This window comes from Sminthopsis crassicaudata, chromosome 4 (assembly GCF_048593235.1).
Source record: "Sminthopsis crassicaudata isolate SCR6 chromosome 4, ASM4859323v1, whole genome shotgun sequence".
NCBI classification, from domain to species: Eukaryota; Metazoa; Chordata; class Mammalia; order Dasyuromorphia; family Dasyuridae; genus Sminthopsis; species Sminthopsis crassicaudata.
The window spans coordinates 178017290-178043118 of NC_133620.1; the positions used below are offsets into that span (position 1 = coordinate 178017290).

The 25829-nt window shown below is 35.1% G+C and overlaps 1 protein-coding gene across 6 annotated transcripts in view; it reads right to left on the minus strand.

The window, feature by feature from the left end:
- The window catches only part of SMPDL3A (sphingomyelin phosphodiesterase acid like 3A), a 98669-nt gene that overhangs the window by 35471 nt on the left and 37369 nt on the right, over positions 1–25829 (minus strand). For all 6 annotated transcript variants that reach the window (XR_012489216.1, XR_012489212.1, XR_012489214.1 and 3 more), the window contains exon 8: positions 14956–15168. The gene's annotated coding sequence lies outside the window, so the exon portion shown is untranslated. The remainder of the gene's footprint in view (positions 1–14955; positions 15169–25829) is intronic.

Consider the following 25829-nt stretch of genomic DNA (forward strand, 5'->3'; position numbering starts at 1 on the left):
CTACACCTTGAAAAGAAATAGAAAAACCTGAAAGCAAGGACAGTCAGGGGGAGAAAGCTCATGAGTTCAATTCGAATTATGCTGATTTTCATGTCTTTGCAACATTCCGTTTGAAATATCCAATAGGAAACTGGGGTTGTAGGACTGAATCTCAGAGGAGAGACTAGAACTGCGTATTAAACAGATAGATGGTTCTGAAGTGAATACTTAGCTAGCTTATTCTCAGGAATAGTTAAAATGAAAATCATAATCAGGTTAATTCTCCCAGACTATCCCACTTGAATAGAATAATGTGAAGCCCAAAACTTAATTAGCTCATTTAGCTAGCACACTCTCTAGGAATTCTTAATTGGTCCATTCGGTTTTCTATTGTCTATAACTCCAATCTCTGAGACCGTCACAATAATCTTAGAAACCTTGATTAGCACATTTTAGACTGGTCAGGAACTTGGCCAGCCAAGTAGATTCTACCTTGTTTCCCCAAAAGCAAATTGGTCTTTCATTTATTATTGCATTGCATCTGCTAAAGCCTGTGAAGCCATTTTCACTTAAAGCAAAATAGCAAACCTTTGCAACCTGTGATGGATGTCTAACTTGAATTCTTCAGGTCTATTTAACTGTAACCAAATCTCTATTGTACTATATTTATATAATATTCTTTTACAATTATGCTCTCCCAAATCTATTTACCACTGCTGGTACTTTTTATATCATTTAAATTATGTGAGCCATTTGTAGAATTATAATAGTTAAACCCATGCTCATTGATGGAGTTACCAAAAGAGAATGTAGATTATAGAGGGGAAAGAACAAGAGCCCTAGTGCAGAATTTGGGGGGCACACATAATTGAGGATGATAATATTTACATGTCAGCAAAAAAGACTGAGGAGTGCTCTGTGTCTGCAAACCAAAAATAAGTTGTTTTTTAAAAATCTCTACTTCCAAATATACCTATATTCAGTAAAAGAAACTAATTAACTGCCATACCAGATGTATCAAAGAAAAAGAGATCATAGAAAAACATGCTGGAACCTTGAAAGAGACACAGTGGGACCTGTAAGTCTGGCTTTTGACTTGCCATTGGAAAGCAGGTGTTACAATATTTCCTGTGGTTAAAGGACACATTTTGTTCAGTGATAATGACTTCACAGCAGTAGCAGCACAGAGAAGATAAAAATGCTAGAGCCCTGATAATATGATATAAACACTACTTGAAATAATAACACTGAAAGCTTTTCAATGAAGCCTACAAATGTTTGATAGCAAAGTTGTAATCCAGTCTATGGTGAACTTCCAAAGGCAGATCTTGTTCCAAAGGCAGGAAAATGAATCTTTGGTTTGATTTTATTTAAGATATTAATTAAATCATTCTACTCACCATTACCACCACCATTCTCATCCTCATTTTAACACTATCCCCAAGAAAGATCTATCTATCGGCACACTCCATTTTCTCCTCTTACTCTAAGGTTTCACAACCAAAGTCATTTATAAAAGCGGCCAGAAGCTCTTCTTCCTCAGGGAAATGTTTGTTTTCCAGTTTCTCTTTGGATCACTCCTTTGTTGAATCAGAATATGGATGGAGGGGGAATTTTTTCTCCTTGGGGCCAAAATGAGAAAGTTGGGAAGAAGTCAAGCATACAGAGGGTTATTAAAAAAATGTTTTTAAAAACTTGGGGAGAAACTGATCATAGCTGTGGGAAAATAAGAGGGACTATTCATACAGATCTCGAATTTGGCCTTTTTTTTTCCTGAGTGGAGAGCAGAAAAAGATAGATCCTATCCAGTGTTCTCAGCATCTAATCTCCCTCCCCCCTCCATCTCTAAAACAAATCCTGTAAAGAAAGCCGATTACCTCATAACATACCATTAGAAAGAAAGATCCATCTAATTCTCATTGTTTACCAAGTGACAGGGGGTTACCATAGTTCAGGCAGCCTCATTCCAAGAAATGCTAAACATGAGAAGCCTGAATCAAGATTACATAAAAGCACAGGAGGATGGCAAGATTCAATCCAATTGTTAATATAGTGCATAATAAATAAATTTAAAAAAATTTAAAGTTGTGAATCCATCAAGAGCAAAACAAGGATGGCTTATAAATGAAGATTAATATTTTGATAAAACAAAGTTTTCTAATAGTTAAATCAGAAATAACCTAAAAAGAAATTATAAAATCAAAGCAGGATTATAAAAATTGTCTTTTGCACTTGTGATGGAAACTGAAAAAGTATGCTTCAGTGCCATGACTCTGTTCCTGGATGTTTGCCATTTGTTTCAGCTCTTCTGTAATTTCCCTGGTCACTAACAAGATACAAAACAGTTGAATGAGAAACTGAGGGGAATTTTAAAAAACAAAAAATGGATCATGAAATTATCATGTTTATTCATTTGATTTTTACTATTATCCTTAGCACAATTTTTCCTATTCACACACTTTGAATAGGAATTTTTTTCTATCTCCCACTTTAATGTGATAGTCATCCAGAAAGACATTTCAGGCATACTATTTTTAATCATATTTATTTATGTAGTAGTTATTACGCATTACTTCCCCTAAAAGATACTACTTTTAAGGGCATGATGAAAAGCTAGTAGGGAATTTTCTTCTCCTCAAGCAAAAAAATATAATGGCATGTTTAACTACCATTGCAATAAGTTGTATAAGAAATGGGAAGCTCACAAGAAATAGCACGCAGCAAAATAGTTAAATCTAGTGTCTGCATCTTTCTTGAACTAGAGGCAGGTTTTGATATTCTTCTTTGAGATACTCACTCCTTTCCTGACTTCTGGGTTACTGCTTCCTCTAAGATCTCCTCCTACCTACTCTTTCTCAGCCTCTTTTATTGGATCTTCCTTCTCTTCCCATCTACTAAGGGCAAATTTTTGTTCTAGGCCCTCTTCTCCACAAATTTTCCTCAAGATCCACTTTTCATTTCTCTCTATCAGATTATTTTATTCAATTAGCATCTTTATGTAATTGATTCAAAAATGTAGATATGCAGTTCTAATCTTTCTCCTCAATTTCTTTCTGCCAGATAGCTCTACCTAGACTTCCCAAAGGTACCTCAAGCTTAATACATGTCAAATAGAACTTATATTTTCAAAAGAAACCCAGTCTCATAATTTCTTCAAGTTTCCTCATTTCTGGGGTACTGTAATTCTTCCTTTCATCAAGTTCACAAACTTGTAATCCTCACTGACTCTTTTTTAACCCCTATATCTAATTATTAAATAAGTATTATTGATCCTACTTCATAATCATCCCCTTCAATATTTCCCATAAACATTATTTCTCTTGATTTATAAACTCTAATTCAAAACCTCATATCCTCTATCTGCTCAATTGCAATAGCCTCTTAATTGTTTTCCTTGCCTCTAGTCTCTCTCCTCTGATGAAGCCTCTCTTCTTTAAAATTCTATTTATACAGACTTAACAAACACCAACACATATGGACAAATACTTCAATATAAAAGGAAGAACAAAAAAGGATTGTAGGTGAAATTGTGAGCTTCTACTATGTGCCCTTTTAAACATGGCTCTGCAGTAACAAAATTTTCATTTATTTCTATCTCTCTCTGACTTTTTTCCTCTTTTCTGTGTATTTTTAAAATTTAATCCATCTATTAGGTAGTTGCCAAAATGATATTTCTAAAACAGACTATATCAATAATCTATTAAAAAATCTTCAGCAGTATTTCTTCTCTGGTAGAATACCAAATTCTCAGCTTAATATTTAAATCCCATAACAATCTTACTTCTACTTATAGCCTGAATTCATGCCCTTTGTGAAATTTTCATTCTGATCAAACTGACCTGCTAGTACTCGAAGTCCCATCTCCTGCCTCTTTACCTTTGTACATGTAGGCCTTCTAATTGGGGAATGTATTCCCTCCTCATCTCATAGACTCTCTACCTTCAAATTATAGCCCAAATGTCACTCCACACAAGAGGATTTTGCTGATTCCAGCTCACCCATTACTAGTACTCTGTCCCTCTTGAACTATTCAATTACTCTGTATATATTTTGCATATCAGATCTAAACAAATGGAAAAATACCAGCTGCTCATGAATGGGCTAAACAAATATAATAAAAATAATAATTCTATCTATCTAAATTAATCTACTTATGTAGTGTCATACTGAACTGCCAAAAAAATTATTTTATAGACCTACAAAAAAATAATAAAATGCACGTGGAAAAACAAAAGGTCAAGGATATCAAGGAAATTAATGGGAGAAATGCAAAAGAAGGTGGCCTAGCCCTTCCAGATCTAAAACTATATTATAAAGTAGCAGTCACCAAAACCATTTGGTATTGATTAATAAACAAGTCGTAGATCAGTGGAATGTATTAGATACACAAGACACAATAGTCAATAACTATGATAACCTACTGTTTGGTATACCCAAAGACTCTAGCTCCTGAGAAAAAAAAAACTCACTATTTGAAATTGCTAGGAAAATTGGAAAAATAGTATGGCAGAAACTCATAAAGCAGCATCTCACACCTTATACCACATAAGGTCAAAAGAAGCATAAGACAAATTTGGTCTGAAATATCTCAAAACTAAGAAACTCATTTTTTTTTGCAATTCTGCCTAGCTTCAATATATTTTGGGGAACCAGAAAAAATGGCCCCTTAATGGCTCAATTAACTACAGCACTATCCAACAGCTTGATTTGTTTTGCTGAAGGCAAGTGTACTGAAATTCCCTATGTTGGAGCCTTGTTTCAAAATCCTATATTAAGATAGCACTGCAGGATGTTGCTGGTAAAATTCACTGGAGGGGAATTGAAAATACATATTGATCTTTTGGATGACCCTCTCCTTTCCACTCCCCTAGGGACACAGTATCTCTCCTCTGTACCCCCCATACAGTCTTTTATCAGGAGGCCTATGAATCCCCCTCTATGATTCTATTCAAGGCCTTGACAACCTTCCTCTCGGACTGGAGCCCCAATCAGGCCAAGGCTTTTAAGGCCCTAAAAGTCAAACTGAGCTCTGCCCCTGCCTGGCTCTACCTAATTTAGAAAAGCTTTTCACTCTGTATGTAGATAAAAGGCAGAACTAGGTCCTGGAGGTCTTAACTCAGGCTCTTGGATCTCATTCCAAATCGGTGGCCTACTTCTCAAAGAAACTTGACTCAGTTTCCCTAGGCTGGCCCTTATGCCTTAGAGCAGTAGGGCTGCTATAGCCCTTCTAATTAAAGAAGCCTCAAAACTCATACTCAGCCATTGTAGGTTTTAATCCCCCACCAGGTTCAAAGAATTTTAGAAGCCAACGAGCATCAATGGCTTGCTAGTGATGCAGCTTACTAGATAACAGGCTCTCCTACTAGACACTCCTGACCTGGCTCTCCAGGTGTGTCACACTCTTAACCCTGACACTCTGCTCCCTGACAACACTCAATTGGGAGACATCATTCATAATTGTGAGGAAGCTTTAGATTCTGTCTACTCCAGTTTACATGACTTGACAACCTAGATGATGAATGGTTTACAGATAGGTCTAGTTTTCTGGAAAATGGGAAAAGAAAGGCAGGTTATTCAGTGGTGACCCTCAGTAGCACCCTGGAAGCTAAGCCATTGCCTCCTGGAATTTCTGCCCAGAAAGCTCTAACCAGAGCTTTGGAACTGGAGAAGGGAATGAGAGTGAACATCTATACAGACTCCAAATATGTTCATATTTTGCATGTTCATGGGGCTATCTGGAAAGAAAGGGGACTTTCGACAGCAAAGAATTCTCCTATTAAATATGTAGGAGAAATTCTATAACTATTGCAAGCTGTCTATAAACCCAGAGAAGTTTCAGTCATATTTTAATAAAGGACACCAGAAGGGAGATTCACTTCAGGCCAAGGGGCAGATTCTGCAGATTCAGCTGTTCAAGTTGCTGCCCACTTACCCCTGACTAAGGCACCTTTAGTTCCCAGCTCCCTAATTCTTACTCTCCTTCATATAGCTCACAGGAACAAGCCCTTGCAGAAGAAAGGGGGTATATCCTTTCTCCTTCTCGTTGGTTTTAAACACTCTCAAGGCAACTTTTAATCCCAGAGGCAAGTCAGTAGAAACTTATTTTTGGTCTTTACCAAGCTACCCACTTGGGAAGAAATGCTCTTCAGTCCCTGGTGAAACATTTTTACTGGTCACAAGCTGGGAGAAATGATCAGATAGGTCTGCCAAGCCTACCCAGTTTGTACCCAAGTAAATCCTGAAGGAGCTGTTAAACCTCCCCCTCTCCTGAAGCCTGTTCAGAGAAGGGGCACATATCCAGGGGAAGACTGGCAAATAAACTTTACACATAGGCCTCCTTGCAGAGGTTTCAAGTTGCTTTTGGTATTGGTTGACAGCTTTACTAATTGGGTAGCAGCTTTTCCCTGCAGGACTGAGCAAAGTGCTTGCTAAAAGAGATCATACCTCACTTTGGCCTGCCCAGCTCCTTGCAGTGATAATGGCCTGGCCTTCACTTTTTGAGTAACTCAAAATGTGGTCAAGTGACTTAAAAATCACTTACCACCTCCACTCTGCTTGGTCTCCTCAGGTTTCTCGGAAGGTGGAATCACAACCTCAAGTGAGTCCTTACTAAACTGTGCTCAGAGACTCAAGAGGATGGGTGAAGAATCTCCCATTAGGGCTTCTTAGAGTCCTAATTTCACCTCAGGAGAAAATTAAATTGAGCCCCTTTGAACTTCGGTATGGGAGGCCCTTCTCAATCACTGACATTCTTGTAGATTCAGAACAGCATCTGGTTGCTCAATTTTTCACAAAGCGTGGTGCAATCCAGAAAGGGATGAATATGCAAATGAGCTTCTCCCTAAACCTACAGATGCTCATACTCAGACTGCCACTTCTGTAAATCCAGGGGATATGATATTCTTGAAATCTTGGAAACCTCAGGGTGCTGACTCTCTACATATAAAATGGAAAGAACCACATAAGGTCATTCTGACTACTTCAACATCATTTAAACTAGAAAGGTCCCTCAGTTGGACTCATATTTCTAGGATTAAAAATGCTACTTGTTACCTCTCCTTCAGATATTTCAGAATATTCCTATGAACCATAGAGGATCTGAAGCTACTCTTCCACAGAACCCCTGAAAACACTTTGGAGAAAGAAGGATGAAATTGTCTGTGTCCTTCTTTCTCTCATTCTAGTCTTCTTCCTTGCTTTTTCCTACTCCAACATTGAGAACTTTGCTCCTAGCCATTTTCTCTCTGACTTTCTTTATCATTCTATGGCCCCTGCCAGTAGGGTGTTAACTCCTTCTTAGCCTTTCAGCTAGGGAGCTCTGTGGGCAGTGAGAGGATACAGGACAATTGTGGGGGAGGCAATCAGCATCATCAAGGCAGCCCACAGATGGCACTCGATGCATTATTTGCAAAGGCCCCATTCCCAAATGTCATCATCTCCACCCTGGATGCCACCCCACTTTTAACGTGCTCCTGAGATTTGTTTCCTCCAGGCTCCAAGCTACGAGCTTCCAGCTACTCGTTCAGTCTGAAGATCATGGGACTACTGACTTGGACACTCAATATCCCCTAGCTGCCACCTTCAGATCTCGTACTTTCCCTCCTGGCCTGAACCCCCATTGAACGTAGGGACAGCTCTACAGCCTTATCAGCTTAAAGCAGCTCCAGAAGATGAAACCTCCATCCCTTTGCCCCAAATGAATTTGGGGTGACAGCTTGAGGGGGAATGATGGACTCTGTGTCTCCCTGATCTTTGTGGAGGGTGAGCCACTTGGCCTGGGGAAATTTCTAAAAATGATCCACACCCACCTGAATCTCCCTTGGGAAAGCTACCTGGTTCCCAGGGGAAACTCATATTTCCCAATTGATCTGGGAATCACTTTGATCTGGGAAGTAATCATCACCCTTATGGATTTGGAAAGTAGTCCCTAATCACTCCCTAGCCCCAAACCATAGAGGGCTAAATAAAAACCAAGACTCTATATGTAAACCTTTGCTGTCTTCCTAATCAGGAAGCAGCTGACTAAAAGGGTTTCTCACTGAAATAAACCCATTTTTGCAAAAAAGAAAAACCCTTACTGGCAGACTGGGACTGTGAATTCTTTTGTAAAACCTGTGGCACCTGCCTGGGGACTCCCATTGCTATTAGGGTACCTCTTACTCCTTAACCTTCCTCACCCCTCAACATTGGGATAGGGTGATCAGAAGCAAAATACTTTTGAGAAAGGATAGGGCAAAAGGAAAGAGTGAATAGAATAGAATAATGGGCAGGTGAATACAGTTAGCAATAGTCATTGTGAAAAGAATTTTGAATCAAGTTTCTCTGTTGAAGGGTCTCTTTTCTCAAATGTGTAATGAATCAAATTTATAAGAAATCCCTTCCCCAACTGATAAATGACCAAAAGATATGAACTATGCCCAAAGGCTATAAAATCATGCATATCCTTTGACCTAACAATAACCAGTATTAGGCATGAATCTCCAAAAAGATTATTTTTAAAAAGGAAAAAGACTTATATGTACAAATATTCATATAACAGCTCTTTTTTCAAGGCAAAGAATTGGAAATTGAGGGGATGCCCACATATTGTGGTATGTGATTATGAAGGAATATTATTTTTTCTAAAAGAAATGATGAGCTGGATGCTCTCAGTAAAACCTGGAAAGTCCTCCAAAAGCTCATGCATAATAAAATGTACTCTGTATAGAATAATAACAATGTTGTGGGAGGATCAGCTGATAACTTTACTATTCTCGTAACAAGGATCTAAGATACTCTGAAGGATTTATGATGAAAAATGCTATCTATATAGAACTGATTATGTCTGAAAACAGATTGAAGCATACTTTTTTTAAACTTTTTTTTTTTTTTAAGTTTTTTTTTAGGGGGAGGGAGGAAATCTCTCTTTATCACATGACTTTTGCAGAAATGTTTTTCCTTACTTCACATATGCCTTCCTTAATCGGGGAGAAAGAAGGGAGAGAATCTAGAATTAAAGTTTTAAAAAAATGTAAAAAAATTATTTTACATATAACTGGAAAATTACACACAGTTACACACATACACCCCTCTCCCCATTCCCCCCAATAATATCCAGTGTTTCTGATAAAGGCCTCATTTCTAAAATATATAGAGAATTCAATCAAATTTATAAAAAAGACAAATCATTCCCTCAGTTGACAAATGGTCAAAGGATATGACCAGGCAATTTTCAGACAAATTAAAACCATTTCTAGTCATATAAAAAAAAAAAATACTCTAAATCACTATTGACTAAATAAATGCAAATTAAGACAACTCTGAGGTGTTACTATGCTTCTCAGCTTGGCCAAAATGACAGGAAAAGATATTGATAAATGTTGGAAAATTGAGACACTAATGCATTGTTGCTGCAGTTATGAAATGATCCAACCTACTGGTAAGCAATTTGAAACTATGCCCAAGGGGCTATAAAAATGTGCATGCCCTTTGATCCAACAGTATCTCTACTGGATCTGTATCCCCCCAAAAATAATCATAAAAGAAAGAAAAGGACCAATGTGTAAAAATGTTTGTAGCAGCCCTTTTTGTAGAGTCAAGAAACTGGAAATTGAGTGAATGCCTCTCAGTTGGGAAATGGCTGAAGAACTTATAGTATAGGAATATATAATGAAATATTTTTTTCCTATAAAAAATGATGAGCAGGCTGATTTCAGAGAGATCTGGAAAGCTGTATAGGAACTGATGTTGAATGAAGTAAGCAGAACCTAGAGAATATTGTTCACAGCAACAAAATTATGTGATGATTAACTGTTAAGACTTGGCTTTTTTCAACAATGTGGTGATTCAAGACAATTCCAATACACTTGGGTTGGAAAATGCCAATGCATCTAGAGACAGAATGAATGTGGTTAGAAGCATAGCATTTTCACCATTTTTCTTTATTTTGTTTTGTTTCAGGTTTTTTTTTTTTTTTGCTTTTTTCTTTCTCATGTTTTTTCCCCTTTTTTTCTGATTTTTCTTTCACAATATCACCAATATGGAAATATGTTAAATGATTACATGTGTATAACTTGATGTAATATAGCTTCTAGGGAAGACAGCAATAATTTTAAGGTTCCCTGACCTTAGGGGGCTTCTATTCTAACAATAAGTCAGTGATTCTAAGCCTCCCACACCCAATCTAAGAATAACAATCTGTCTGGTCTCATGATAGTCCCACAAATCAAACTCCTAAGACAATAGTGAATAGACCACTCCTCACTTCATTTCTGACAGTTAGATAATCTGTTGGTCAGTGATAACCAAATTCTGGAAACCACTCTTTGGTTTTACCTCTGGGTCACAAAATTAGCATATGTATAACATAAAGAACTAGATAAATGTGTCTCTTTGTTTCTGTTTCTTTGCCAAATTCTCTTGGAGTTCAGATCATTTCAATTGGCATTACAATTACAATAAACTTTGCCCCCTTGACTTAGAAATGGGTTCAAGCCTGCAAATTCTTTTGCAATACCTTGTGACACCGGTCTGTGACCCCAACCTTTCTCATTCCCAACCTTAACATAACTTATGTCAAATTGCTACTGGGCAGGGGGAAATAAAGAAGAAAGGGAGGAAAAATTATAACTCAAGATCTTACAAAAAAGAATGTTTAAAACTATCTTTACATGTAATTGAAAAAATAAAATACTATTAAAAATGTGTGTGTGTGTGCGCGCGTGTATGTGTACTTATACTGGAGAAAACTCTCTATTCCCCCAATTTGGTACTTAAAATCATGTTAAATATCCAAAGGGACAACTGTAACATTTGACTGTAGGGATAATCTTTTGGGACGATGCTCCTAACACATTAGTTCATGAACCTTCACTAGTATGTTTCCCACAAAAAAAGGAAAACAATTAACTCTTGGCAAACACTTTTCTAAGATTGTGTGGTAAGAACAATTACTACAAAACATTCCCTAGCTTAATAAACCTGAATCATGCTTTCCCACATAGTGCCCATGGGAAAAGTGGACTCAAATTTAAGAAGAAAATGATAGTGGAGCATAGCATTTAAGATACATATGTAGTAAAGGCAATTTACAACTACAGTTGCATCAGAGTTTGGAAGTATTTGTCTTATTATAAAGTTTTAACCAAGGCCTATTGTTCTCCACAGCCTGACTCTTGATTACCAAGCAGTCAAGCTCTTTAAATCTGCTTCTTTGAATCAGTGTCTGGATTTCTTTGATTCTATTCTCCAGTAAATAGAGTGCCTCTTACTGTCTTGTAACTCTGATTACATGATCAAATGAATCAGGGAGAAGCATCTCTTCCACAACTATCTCCAGCTCTCAAATATAAACTGCACTGAGTTTTAACTGTTTTCCCTTCTCCAGGGTTTAGCTCCTTAAAGGCACCAGGTGTGTGGCTAATTTGTTGGCTCAACAGAGAAAGATGCTCACATATTATAAAGGGACATAAATACCTCTTGTTTATACATTAAAATCTCGTTAGGTGTGACTAAATTAACTAAGGTGAGAGAGAGAATCCCCTCAAATATAAAAATATATATCATATAATTTCCAAAGAAGGCCATTAGGAATGGATGTGGGAATGAAGGAAGATTAGGATCAGTTTTTTCTAGGAAATGACACTTGAATTAAGGCTAAAAGAAAAACAAAGATGAGGAAGTAATATGATAGGGACAGCATAGGTAAAGATACAAAGGTGAGATTGGCTGACAAATTACTCCAAGCTTAAGCAAAAACAAAGTTATATTTGGCAAGAAAGTTTAATGTTAGGGCTCATTTACTGGATTTAAATAAGGCAAAGTTGCATAAAAACAAGACATCACCTTGATGTCATTGTTCTCTTAGTAAACAAGGAACAACAAGCAACAACAATGTTGGGGTTAAAAAAAAAAAAAGCTCTTTGTGTTAATGTATCTGAAAATGAATTTTTCATTGTCCTGTTCAGCTTTTTGTTTCTTTGTTTCATTAATGTGAAAATGGGCTGAATTTAGGGACATTTCCTACTTGATTCAGTTGCTAGAACAGCAGAATACCTTTCCCAACACAAAGATTCAAGAAATATAGTCACTTGGCTTTCTTCAACAGTGAGGTGATTCAAGGCAATTCCAATTAAGTTGTGATGGAAAATGCCATAAACATCCAAAGAGAGAACTATGGAAAGTGAATGTGAATCGAAGTATAGTAGTTTCACCTTTTTGTCCTTTGATTGCTTGTTTTTTCCTTCTTTTCTTGTGTTTTTTCTCTTTTGATCTGATTTTTTTTTTGTACAGCATGACAAATATGAAAATACATATAGAAAAATTGAGTGTATTTAACCTATATCAGATTGCTTGCTATCTTGGGGAGGGAGGAGGTAAGGGAGGAAGGTAAAAACGTTTGCAACACAAGGTTTTGCAAAGGTCAATGTTGAAAATTACCTTTTCATGTATTTGGAAAATAATTGTGTGTGTGTGTGTGTGTGTGTGTGTGTGTGTGTGTAAGAGAGAGAGGGAGAGACAAAGAGCCAGACCTTCTCTTACCAGGCAATGTCATCTGAGGGCCTCAAAAATACACAAATAAATACAGTTAAATCAATAAAATAATAGTTCACATCTGTATTAATACAGTCTATAAAACATAACTTTCCTCACAATAACCCCATGCTTTAGGTAATACAAGTATCATTTCTATCTTATAAAGAAATTGAAGCTCAGAGAGATTAAATGACTTGTCCAAGGTCATTCTATTAGTATTGATGAGGTCTTCAGTGTTAGGTGTGATCAGAAGAGGAAATGATAATCCCTGAGGCAGGCAGGAAGAAGGCTCTGATAGAGATCATTTTAGCTGGGGAGGTTATCCAGTCTGAAATCCAAGTTATATCAAACCCCTGAGACACAACCTTTGCCATGTCCTGTCAAAAATCCCAGTCATGTGCTTAACATTAAAGTTTCCCTATACAATCTTCTTATGGGCCATCCCATGGCTTCTGCCTTCCTTCCTTTGGGTCAATCTGCCACAGCACTCTACCTTTGTGATGTCTTTCCCCTTCTTGTTCTCCCATACCGCATGGTATCTCTTCTAACTCTACTATGCCTCCCAACCCCACTTCTCCTCCTTACAGCTAATTAATTATTTTAGGGTGCTAAGTCCCTTTCAGGATTTAGCCTGCTAGCTAAGAACATGCCCCAACCTCATGGGGTGCTCCCTTTCCACTGGGTAATTGTGAATTCCACGAGGAAGTTGTCTTTTATGTGCTCTCCTAACTCTTTCATATTTACCACTTCTGATGTCTATGTGTCCCTTTATTTGGAATGTAACCCATTCCCCTAAATAAATCTACCTTTTACCAAAGAGAATGGCCATTGAAAATTCTTCACATGACTAAACTCCAACTTTTGTTGCTCGAACCACATCAGGGATAGGATTTACATTCAAGTCTCCTGGACCCCAAATTCCGATTTTTCCCCAGTATTCCAAATTACTCCAATACTCCTAGGATCAAAATATCCAGAAGTTCACTTCTAAAGTATGTTCTGGGAAATATTTTAGAGTCCCCAAAATCCCCTTTAAGGAAACTTGAGGCCAAAACTATTTTCATGAAAGTTTTAGCAAAATTTTCATGAGAAATTTTAATTGCTAATATATTGATACAAATATCCCTTCTAAATAAAAACTAAATATTCTACATAATTTTCATAAGATATATTAAATTCTAATATATTGATAGATATAATCCAGAATAAACAAAATTTGTTGTTTTCTTTGAGGGGTCCTTGATAATTTTTAAAAGTATAAATTGGTTTTGAGATCAAAACTGTTGAGAACCAGTGGTCTACAGATAGATGTCAAGGGGTCTCCGAAGTCGGCTGGAGGAAAAAGTACATCTTTATTTTTATTATCGCTAATTAAAAATTAGCTTTTCTTTCATTTATGGGAGTAGGCAGCATACCACAATAGCATTAAGTTTTTCCAAAGGACACACACACACACACACACACACACACACACGTATGTTCCTTGATCCTCATCACTATCAACAGCTAGTGTCCTCCTTCTCAAACTACATTACATTTAACTATTGTGATTTTTATGTTTACTTTGTGTATACTTATAAATGTGTAATTCATTTCTAGTCATATACATTCTGGATATCTATTATATCAAATAATCCTTAATAATATGCTATAGTAGAGATGCCAAGCTGGTTCCCTAGTATGACCTAAATCAAATTAAAATACAATTTGGAAAGATTTAACAAAATTAATTTAAAAGATACCATATACTATTTTTTTAAATAAAGAATCTTTTACTAAAGAGATTGTCTTTTATTGGTATTCCTATTTCCAAAAAGACTTCATTTACAGTAAAAAAAGAAAAAGAAAAAGAAAAAGAAAAAAAAGTATAAACCATAAATTCCTAAAGAACCAGAGGCATAATAATAATAATTGCCTTGATTTGTAACATAACCTTCTTTCAAAGACTTCAAAGATTTTTAATGTGTAATATGTTCTGTTGGCAATTGTGTCGACCTTTCCAAACAAAAAGGCATATAATGAGAGCACATGTTTAGCAGCAGATTCTGGCTAAGAAACATACTAGATTTCAAGGGAAACGGTGATTAATGGAGCCTCAGCTGAACTGAAGCTGCATAGATCTGTTGCTATGGCATTTTGACACTTCTTGACAGCAATTTGCTAGATTAACAAGAGAGAAGACAAATGAATACCAGAGAAAAAGCTTCCATGGAACACTAAGGATTGTTCCCAGAACAATTCTGGTACAATTTGGAAAATCATGTCTAGAATAAATTTTTTCAATGAATTTAACACACACAAAAGATTTTAAGGACAAAAAAAAAATACTTCAAAATTTTTATGGTTATCAATGAACTATGCAATGAATAAGACACTGGATTTTATCACTATCATAAAAAGATCTAGGTTTAAATACTACCTCTGATATTTACTAAGTTTTGTAACTATAGGCAATTCACTTACCTCTCTGAGTGTGTTATTTTCTAAGACCAAAAGACATGGGTTACAAATGTGGATAAAAGGAGCTCCCACATTGATGAAATCACAGGTACTTGACAAATTTATGTAACTATGGTATCTGTTTCCATAGCTATGAAGCTTTACCAGATTTCAATCTCTCAAATAGCCTTTCACCATTACTGTCTCCACAGATTTTAAAGGCTCAGTGGTACATGTCTGTAACACAAGAACAACAATAAAAAATAATGTGAGACCAGATTTCAATTATTACTTTGTGCAGTGGGCATTGTTCACCTTAAATCAGATAAAGTCACTAGTTTCTCTGAGCTTTGATTCAGAACAGTAAAAATTAAGATCCAAAATGCACTGGTGTGTGCAAAATTTTATATGAAAAGAAAAATCTACTAATTTTACAATATATAAGCACTGGTAATTTTTCTGCAAAGGAATGATATACTCAGATGCATAAGGATGATTATACTGGCCTTAAAATGAAAGATGCATTGAAGAAAGGAGAAAGTACAAAAGCCCATGACCCATTAGGAATATATTCTAATGGTCTATACAAGTAATAATAAATGTCATTTATAATAGAAGTAAAAAGGGAAACTGAGAAGGCTGAGGAATTATAAATGTGTGGCCAGAGTGTTAGAGGGGTCAAGGAAATGAATATAATGAAGTATGATAAAATATAGTTGGAAGAAAAAATAATGAGCCAAGTATTGGTGATTTAAGAATTTAGAAGAGTAACCTGAAGGTCAATAGATTACAAAAAGGAAAAATAAAAATAATAACAGATGGCAAGAATTTCAAAACTGAAAAATTATGTCCTCTGTACATATAAACTCCTTAAAATTTATTAAACGAAATTTAATTGGATAATGGTGAGATGGTAGTACAGATTGGACTTGGCATTGGAAAGCAGGTAATATGCAATGCCTTTTGGCTTAAAAGACATGGCCTCTAATGGAAAGAGATGTGGAATCCTCCAGGGAGATCAAGGTTTCAATTTAAGTAAGTCATTGTAACTCAAATGTTAATGACTCAATATTTGTCTAGAAGGAAAAATTTTAATGGAGTGTCTATTTATAGATGACTGTCTGAGGTAGGACTTGAACTCAAATTTCCTGATTCCAGATACAGAGTTCTATTCATTACTTTACCAGCTTCAGCTTCTTTCTAGAATTTATCTCCCAGGGTTTTTGTGAGGTTCAAATCAGATAACATTTATAAAATACTTAATACTTGTACTGAAATATAATAAACACTTGATAAATATTTGTCTCCTTCCTTCCCTCTTTTCTTTCTTTTTTTTCCTTCCTGTGCTTTTTCCTTCCTTCTCTCCTCATTTCACAATATATCTCAACCTTTTTTGCTGTTGTCTTTATATTTCCTTTACAATCTTAGTTCATTTGAATCTTCAGTAATCTTGAAACTAGTGTTATAGATCATAATGTGCCTTTTATATTCTTTCTCCATTAACTACCCTTCATTCTTTCATAGTTTGTGTATCTATTTTTTAAAATCTAAGTTAATCATTTTTTTATGCTCCTCCAGCAATAAGCATGGTGGGATCTTACATTGTTTTGTAATTAAAGATAAAATCTTCTTTAGAAAGGCATTTATGAAAGTCTAATTATTCCTAGCTCATACCTTCATCAATGATGCATTGAATACATGTGTGTAACATTCTCATAATTTATAAAGATAGCAAAATAGACATTCTGGTGATTATTGACATATTTTTTATCTTTGTTACCGTTATTATTGTTCTTAGCAATAATTAGGTCTATAATTTTTATCCAACTTTTTGACATCTTTTCCTCTTTTGGATGTCTTTGGAACAAATACTTCAATTCTGATAAATTCTAATAGATTTGTGATAGCACCATTTGCATCCAGAGAAAAGAGATCACAACATGGTATTTTCACCTTTTTGTTGTTATTTGCTTGCTTATTTTTTCTTTTCTCATTTTTCCCCTTTTGATCTAGTTTTTCTTGCTCAACATAAGTGTGGAAATATGTTTAGAAGAATTTCACATATTTAGCTTTTATTGGATTACTTGACGTCTCGGGGAGGGGAAATGCATTCTTCAAATTTCACCCTCCTCTAATTGATTTTCTTCTTACCCATTAAATGTACTTCCTAAGGCACAGATTTGACCATGTAGCCTCTCTTATGCATTAGACTCCCGTGGCTCCCTAATACATTTTGGATCAAAGATAAAATCCTCTATTTAGCTTTTAAAGCACTTCACAAAATAATCTTTTCCTATACCTTTCCAAAGCTTTTATATCCTGCTTCCCGCATACTCTATGATTCATTTAAACTGGCTTCTTTGCTAATCCTCACACAATACACTGTATATCCTGATTCTAGATATTTTCCAATCCCCCCTCATGTTCATCTCCTGGCTTCTGTTACTACCTTTACTATTAAGCTACAGTATCACCTTCTATAAGAAGCCTTTTCTGTTCCTCCTTAGTATCATTACTCTTAAGTGCCATCCCACCAAGATCTCCAATTTATGCAGTACTGATATTTTATCTTTTATGTATCTGCTTCATAAGTAGTTACTTGCATGATGTCTTCCCCATTAGACGATGAACTCTGAAGGAAAGAACTCCTTTTTGCCTTTCCACACATAGTGGAGAAAACAGTGCTTGGCCCATAATAGATGCTTAATGAAATACTTGTTGATTTGACCTGATTTTTAGTGTAAATAGCTTGTTTAAACAGACTGTTGGGATTGTTTGTAACATAATATAGCTCTTTTTTTTTTTTAGATTTAATTTAATATTGATTTTAACTTTGATTCAACAGGTTAATGACCAGATTATGCACACATAAAACTGATAAAGAAACTACTTCCATATCACTGAAGAATCATTTACTATTTGCTAAGATATAATCAATTTTATTTTCGTGAAATTTTATAAGTATTTGCCATGTCAAGTGCTTCCCAATTTTCTTCTTGAAGAAAATATTACAGATAAATAGGTAAAAGATCTCTGGGCAATCTTTGAGTTCTTGTCTTTCTTATTCCTGAGACTTATTTTCCAAAACAGTTTTCTTAAAATTCTCCCCACAGCCACCTTTGTATTGAAGTTCATATACTGCCTCCAGCACATAGTAGCTGAGTAACCCCTACACCAATCCTTTTTCCTCTCTAACCTGTTTTCTCATCTATAAAATGAGAAAGTTGGATTCAGTGATCTCTATGGTTCCTTCCAGATGTCATTCTGTGACCACTGTGGAAATAAAAGAAGGCCATTGGTCTCCAGTTTTAAAAAAACAAACAAAACTTTTCTGTTTTATGTATTGCCAAGGCCACATCATATATACTGGTGATCAGTTTCTCTTAACTAGAAAAAATGTTTTCTAGTATTTTTTCAATAACAAAAAAAAGGAAGTACATTTTTTTGTTGTTGAAAAAATACTAGAAAAAAATTTTTCCAACAGAGTAGAAACAGCTAGAGCTTACATTTCATTGGCATAGGTCTCAAGAATTCAGGGTGACCTCTTTGGAATGATGAAACATTAGAATAAGAAACTATTGAAGACACAATTTCCATCAAGATAACTAAAAAGAAAAAAAAATTAAAAGAAAAACAGATGTTACCAAATCATCATTTATATGCAAATATTTTATACTTGAGAATTTGAACTTTCACTTAAAATATGGTTCTGTCAACTACAGACTTGTTTATTCAGGACCAAAATTGCTAATTGTTCTCTGATGTTGTTTATAAAATATGTTATCTTCAAAAGTTTCCTTAAAATAAATGTGACAGAAATTCCAAGGGTAGTAACACTGATTCCCAGATAAGAGTTTTGTCTGGAAACTAGGCTATTAGTTGGTACCTTATACTGAATGTTTTATATGGGAAATACCTCTCAGTACATAAGAAATAAAAATCTGAAAATATTTTAGGACAAATGCTAACATTCCACCTTCCTGAAGAAATTAAGTAGGAGGGGATCTCAGAGATCATGTAGAATTCATCTTCTTCCTTCATCCCATCCAAAGAAAGATCCTTCTACTAATCCTACAAATCTGATGTAATATGCCTTCAGAAGTTTATCAGTCAGATGTAGTTAATTTTTATATTACAGATCATCTGAGAATACTAGGTGACACATGCTTGAAGTAGTATTTTACAGTGTAAAGATTGTTGAACTTAGTGTTATGAAACCTGGATTCAAATTATACATATGCTACTGTCTCTGTGACTATGTGGAAGTCACTTGAACTCTCTGAATCTCACTTTTTTCATATTTAAAATCAGGAGGTTGAACCAGATGGTCTCTGAAATTCCTTCAAAAATTAGTTCCCTGATTCTTTCATATGATGTCAGTCATCTACTCATTCACCCAGACTTAATAGCCACTTAATTCCTAAATCTCAGGGATTCTACTTGAGCCATAATTTTCTGTTCCCTTCTTATCTCCACTGTAGTCCAGATTTCCTGACCCTTTTTCATATAATCTGTGTAAATATTCCCTAACTGGTCTTTTTTTTTTCTAGTCTATTCTTTTGCCAGTATACTCTTCACTTCTCTCCCTAAATAACACTTCTATTTTAGCAAAGGGCATTAACTCCTACTTTATTGAGAATTTAAAGGGCATCTACCATGAATGTTATCTCAAAATCCCTCTACATCATACTCTATCCTTTCCTCTTTTAGTTCAGTCTTTGCTGAAGAACTGACTTTTCTCTTTGCCAGGATAAATATATCTGTGAACCCTTGATTGCAAGGCCCTTGCAATCTCAAGGAAGTCATAACCTTAATCATTTTCTCTTTTTTTTTTCATTTTCAATCTTTCTTTAATCACTGGTTTTTTCCCCACTGACTACAAATATTGTCCCATCTTTCCATAATTAAACTTTTTCATTTGATCCTGCCACCTTTTCAAGTTATCATTCAATACTACAAATTCTTTTAAGTAGTTGTCTACACTAAATGTTTTTGTCTTATTGAAATCTTATCTATAAACCTAGAAATGATTGAAATAGCTTTCTCAAAGCTTCCAACTGATCTTTTAATGATGATCTAAAGATCTTTTTTTTTCATTTCTTATTCTACTTAACTTCACTTAAGCTTTTGACATTCCTGACTGCTCTCTCCCTTCAGACACTACTTTTTTCCTTCCATCATACTGTTAATTCCTAGTTCTTTTCCTAACTGAACACTTTTTTCTTTTCTTTTTAGTAGATAAACCTTATTGAATGAATTATAAAATAATCATGGCAATCATTTGTACTTAATTGAATTTTAAAGAAATCAGTCCATTTTCTAGCTACATAGCATATAACCAAGTTTTTTCTTTTTTTCTCAATATCATTTTATTTTTCCAAATACACATAATAGTTTTCAAAATTCGTTTTTTGGTTTTTTTTGGGGGGGGGTATTTTTTGTTGTTGTTGTTGTTGTTTTGCTGAGGCAAATGGGGTTAAGTGACTTGCCAATAGTCACAGCTAGAAAGTGTTAAGTGTCTGAGGCCAGATCTGAATTCAGGTCTTCCTGACTTCAGGGCTGGTGTTCTACCAACATTTGTTTTTTATAAGATTGTTCCAAAATTTTTCCCCTCCTTTATCTTCCCTCCCCCAAGACAACAAGCAATCTTAATATATGTTGAATATGTTTCAAAACTTCTCAAACCTGCTCTGTTTGGCCCCTGCCATTCACAGGTTAGAGACCAGTTTCATCTAGCTGACATTAATTGGTGCAAAACATGGGAACTTTACATATACACAGATACAGAGATGTGGACTTTTGTCTAATGGTAGAATCTGTGGGTTGGAGGAGAAGGAAGGGAAAAAAAGAAAGTTACATAATTTCTGTATACTTAAAAGCTTTGAAAGACAAAACTGTCATCATCATAATGATCAAAAGTAATTCCAGAGGACCCATGATGAAATCTCTTAATAGTTGATGGTGTCAGAGTGCAGGATAAAAAATATTTTTTGATCATGGCCAATGTGGAAATTTGTTTGTCTTGATTATGCCAATTTATTACAAAGGGTTTTCTTTTCTTTTCTTTCTTTCTTTTTTTTTTTTTTTTTTTCAGGGAGGGAGGTGGTATTTGGTTGGCCAGTGTTGTGTTGTTGTTGTTGTTAATGAAAGGAGGGGAAGAAAAATAAAATAGGTTTTGGGTAAAGCAAAAATTAAATTTAAAAAAAATGTTTAAACTCTGAAATGTGAGTATCCCCCAAGACTTTAACTTAGGTTTGCTTTCCTAGCTACATTTTCCTTCTATGGGATTTCGTCTATTCCCATAGGCTCAATTATTATCTTTTAGGTAGATAGTTCCTAAAATTATATCTCTATCCTATTTCCTGTCCCGTGAGTTAACTACCTGCTAGATACCTGTTTGATTTCAAAGTCATTATCTACCCTTCCATCTAAACCTCTTTATTTGTTTTGAGAATATTGTCATCTTCTAGTAACCCATTTTAAAACTCATTCTTGATTCTTCTTTCTCCTTCAAATTTCATATCCATAAAGTCATGTGAATATATTTTTCCAAGACCTCTCATCCTGATTTCTTCATTCTCTTATGACTACTACCCTAATTCAAACTTAATCTCCTACTCTCCCCTTTTCAGGTCACTTAACTATTCTAATTGATACTCTACATAGTCATCAAATTAACATTCCTAAAATTAAGATAATACCATGTTACTTTGCTGCCCAAAGTCTTCAAGGTCTTCCTACTGCGTACCCTTTGATTAGGCTGTCCCATGCATATCTTTTCTTCATCTCTTGGAATCCCTATTTTAAGTTTAAGACTCAATTCAAGTACCACCATCTAGAGTAGCTCTTCCTAATTTCCCTTTCCCTCCCCCCACAAAAGAGAGTATTATAGTCATCTCCATGCCTTACAATTATTTTGTCAGCTATGTGGAAGGTGTACTGGATAAGAGAAAGTGGAAGAAGAGAAGCAAAAAAAGATAAAGTCTCTACTGGGGTTACAGCCACAAGAATGAAGAAAATAAGATGAAGATAAAACTCTTTGATAGCTAATCTAGGGGACTTTTGAACTGACAGGGTATGAAGTGTCAAAATTATGAAGAGAGAAGAGTCAAGGATGATTCTGAAGTGGTTATCCTTAGTGACAATGGGCTGGTGGGAAACATAGTGGCAGTCTCAATAGAAATAGGAAAAGCATTAAAGTGTAGGAAGTGTGAATTCTTGAAATTGAAGAGACAGTCAACATAGATGATGAAGTGGAGTTGTTAAAGTAGAGATGTCCATCAGATACCTGACAATATGAAACAGAAGATCAGGACTAGAAAACTGATTTGTGTGGTATTTTCATAGAATGTCTATTTAATACATGTGAGTAGTTGTTTTCCACTGAACAGAATATAAAGAGAGAAGGTAACATTGGCTTTCCTACTAAAAGATACCCACACTTAAGAAGTGAGAGTTTAATCAATGAGTATGAAGTTACTAAGTTTCTAACATTTACCTGGCTCTGCCTGACACTGGGTGTCCAATGATAAAGACATACTTAATCTAGCAAAGGAGATTGAGAAGTGATTATACTAGTAGTATAAACAGGAGAAAGTATCTTGGGTAAGTAGTTTACTGAATAGTATAAAAGCTAAAGAGAAATGGAGGCGCATTAGATTTTAAGTATTCACTATGTACCAGGCATGGTACTAAATCCTGGGGGCACAAACACAAAAAGCAAGATGTTCTCGAGGAAATTGTAGTCTGAGAAAAGAGGACGACACATATAGGTAATGACCAGGTAGATTACTTTTAGGTTAGGAAGTCATAAGAATAGTTAGCGCAGCAATAGATAATTTATTGACAGATCCTTTCCATGAATGATAATGTTTATTACTAAATACCTAGGATTAAAGTAGGAAGGGATAGGACTTCAGGGTAGAAGATGGAGTGCTGCATGGTAGAAAGTCCAGAATAAATTGGTATAGAATGGAGATAGATTGTTAATGAAAATGAGGATCAGCGTTATACACTTCAACAACAATACTATATGATGATCAATTCTGATCGATGTGGCCATTTTCAACAATGAGATGAACCAAATCAGTTCCAATAGAGCAGTAATGAACTGAACCAGCTACACCCAGTGAAAGAACTCTAGGAGATGATTATGAACCACTACATGGAATTCCCAATCCTTCTAATTTTGTCCGCCTGCATTTTGGATTTCCTTCACAGGCTAAATATACACTATTTCAAAATCTGATTCTTTTTGTACAGCAAAACAACTATTTGGTCATGTATACATATATTGCATTTAATTTATACTCTATTATATTTAACATGTATTGGTCAAGCTGCCATCTAGGGTGGAGGGAGAAGGAGGGGAAAAATTAGAACAAAAGGTTTGGCAATTGTCAATGTTGTAAAATTACCCATGCATATATCTGGTAAATAAAAACTATTAAAATTTTTTTAAAAATTAAGATCAGGCTAGATGCAGAAATTCTCAGCCATCAGAATCCTAAGACCTCAGAGCACAAGCCAGGGTACCTAATAGGAGGCTCAGATTGGAGGAAGAGAGCATGGCTAGAAGACAGAGAGTCACTGGATTTAACAATTAAGAAATTACTAAAAACTATATAGAGGTAACTCTACAGAACAAGACAAAATAGTAAAATTAATCTGGAGGAACAAAAGTTCAATAACCTCAAGGAAAATACCATAATTTTGCATTGCTGTCACTTCTTAATAATTCCACCACCACCACCATCACCACCAATAGTACTTTGTTTTTAAAAAATAAAAAAGTTACTGTTTGGAAAAAAACATTTTGTGTATATGTGTAGTGACAAGGAATAAGTTTGTTTTGGCAAAAGGTGTTTCTTTATTACAAAAGAAGGTTTGGGGGCAGCTAGGTGGCGCAGTGAATAGAGCACCAGCCTTGAATTCAGGAGGACCCAAGTTCAAATCTGGTCTCAGACACTTAACACTTCCTAGCTGTGTGACCCTGGGCAAGTCACTTAACCCTAGCCTCAGGGGGGGAAAAAAAAGGTTTTAATGGTGGCAGGGAGAATCACTGGAAATTGACAGTAATGTAAAAAAAAAAAAAAAAAAAAAAAAAAAAAGGCATTGTTGTTATTATTTTTAAGAAATAATTGTTAACTTCTGAAAAGTAGATTTCTTTAGAATGGCAGAATTAGGAGCCAAATTGCAAATGCTGAGAAGTATGTGAGTGGTGAGTTAAGTGAAATACTAATGAATGTGACATGAAGAATGATATTATAAATAAATTAGAAGAACATAGGATAGTTTACCTCTCAGACCTGTGGAGGAGGAAGGAATTTGTGATCAAAGAAGAACTAGAGATCATTATTGATCACAAAATAGATCATTTTTATTATGTTAAGTTAAAAAGTTTTTGTATAAAGAAAACTAATACAGACAAGATTAGAGGGGAAGCAATAAACTGGGAAAACGTTTTTACATTCAAAGGTTCTGATAAAGGCCTCATTTCCAAAATATCAAATTTATAAGAAATCAAGCCATTCTCCAACTGACAAATGGTCAAAGGAAACGAACAATTTGCAGGTGAAGAAATTGAAACTATTTCCACTCATATGAAAGAGTGTTCCAAATCACTATTGATCAGAGAAATACAAATTAAGACAACTCTGAGACACCATTACACACCTCTCAGATTGGCTAAGATGACAGAAAAAGATAATGACAAATGTTGGAGGGGATGTGGGAAAACTGGGACACTGATGCATTATTGGTGGAGCTGTGAACAGATCCAACCATTCTGTAGAGCAATTTGGAACAATGCTCAAAAAGTTATCAAACTGTTCATACCTTTTGACCCAGCCATTTTACTACTGAGTTTATATCCCAAAAAGATCCTAAAGGAGGGAAAGGGACCCATATATGCAAAAATGTTTGTGGTTTTGTAGTGGCTAGAAGCTGGAGACTGAGTGAATGTCCATCAAATGGAGAATGGCTGAATAAGTTATAGTATATGAATGTTATGGACCATTATTGTTCTGTAAGAAATGACCAACAGGATGATTTCAGAAAGGCCTGGAAAGATTTACATGAATTGATGCTAAGCTAAGTGAAATGAGCAGAACCAGGAGATCATTATACCCAGCAACAACAATAATATACGAAGATCAATTCTGATAGATGTGGCTGTCTTCAATAATTAGATAATTCAAACCAGTTTCAAATGTTCAGTAATAAAGAGAGTTATCTACAACCAGAGAGAGGACTATGGGAAATGAGTGTGGACCACAACATAGCATTTTTATTCTTTCTGTTATTGTTTGCTTGTATTTTTGTTTTCCTTCTCAGCTTTTTTTCTTTCTTTCTAGATCTGGTTTTTCTTGTGCAGCAAAATAACTGTATAAATATGTATACATATATTGGATTTAACATATATTTTAACATATTTAACATGTATTGGACTACCTGCCACCTATATTTCTTTTTGTAATTAATTAATTTTAAAAAGAAATACTAATGAATGTAAAATTAATTCATGTTCTGCAGTGAAATGAAGCAGAGAGAAAAGATAATACTTTGAAGAGATGCCAAGATCAAATGAAAATTTTAAGAATGTAAAAAACAAACAAACAAACAAAAAAACATGTAGAAGACATGGGCTGGTTTGTATGAAGTGAGAATTAAGGCAATACACAATTTACAAAATACTTAATAGTTTGTAAAATAAATCACAAAACTTTCACAAAGAAATCTTTCTCAGATAATGTTCCCATAGGTAATAAGTACACCAAGGTAAATTATGTTTGGTTCTCTATGAGAAGTCAGGACCAAGGACAGAAATGTCTGTAAACAAACCAAGACCTTGCTAAACATTGCTATCAACTCCCTATCTATTGTTCCAAAATATGATT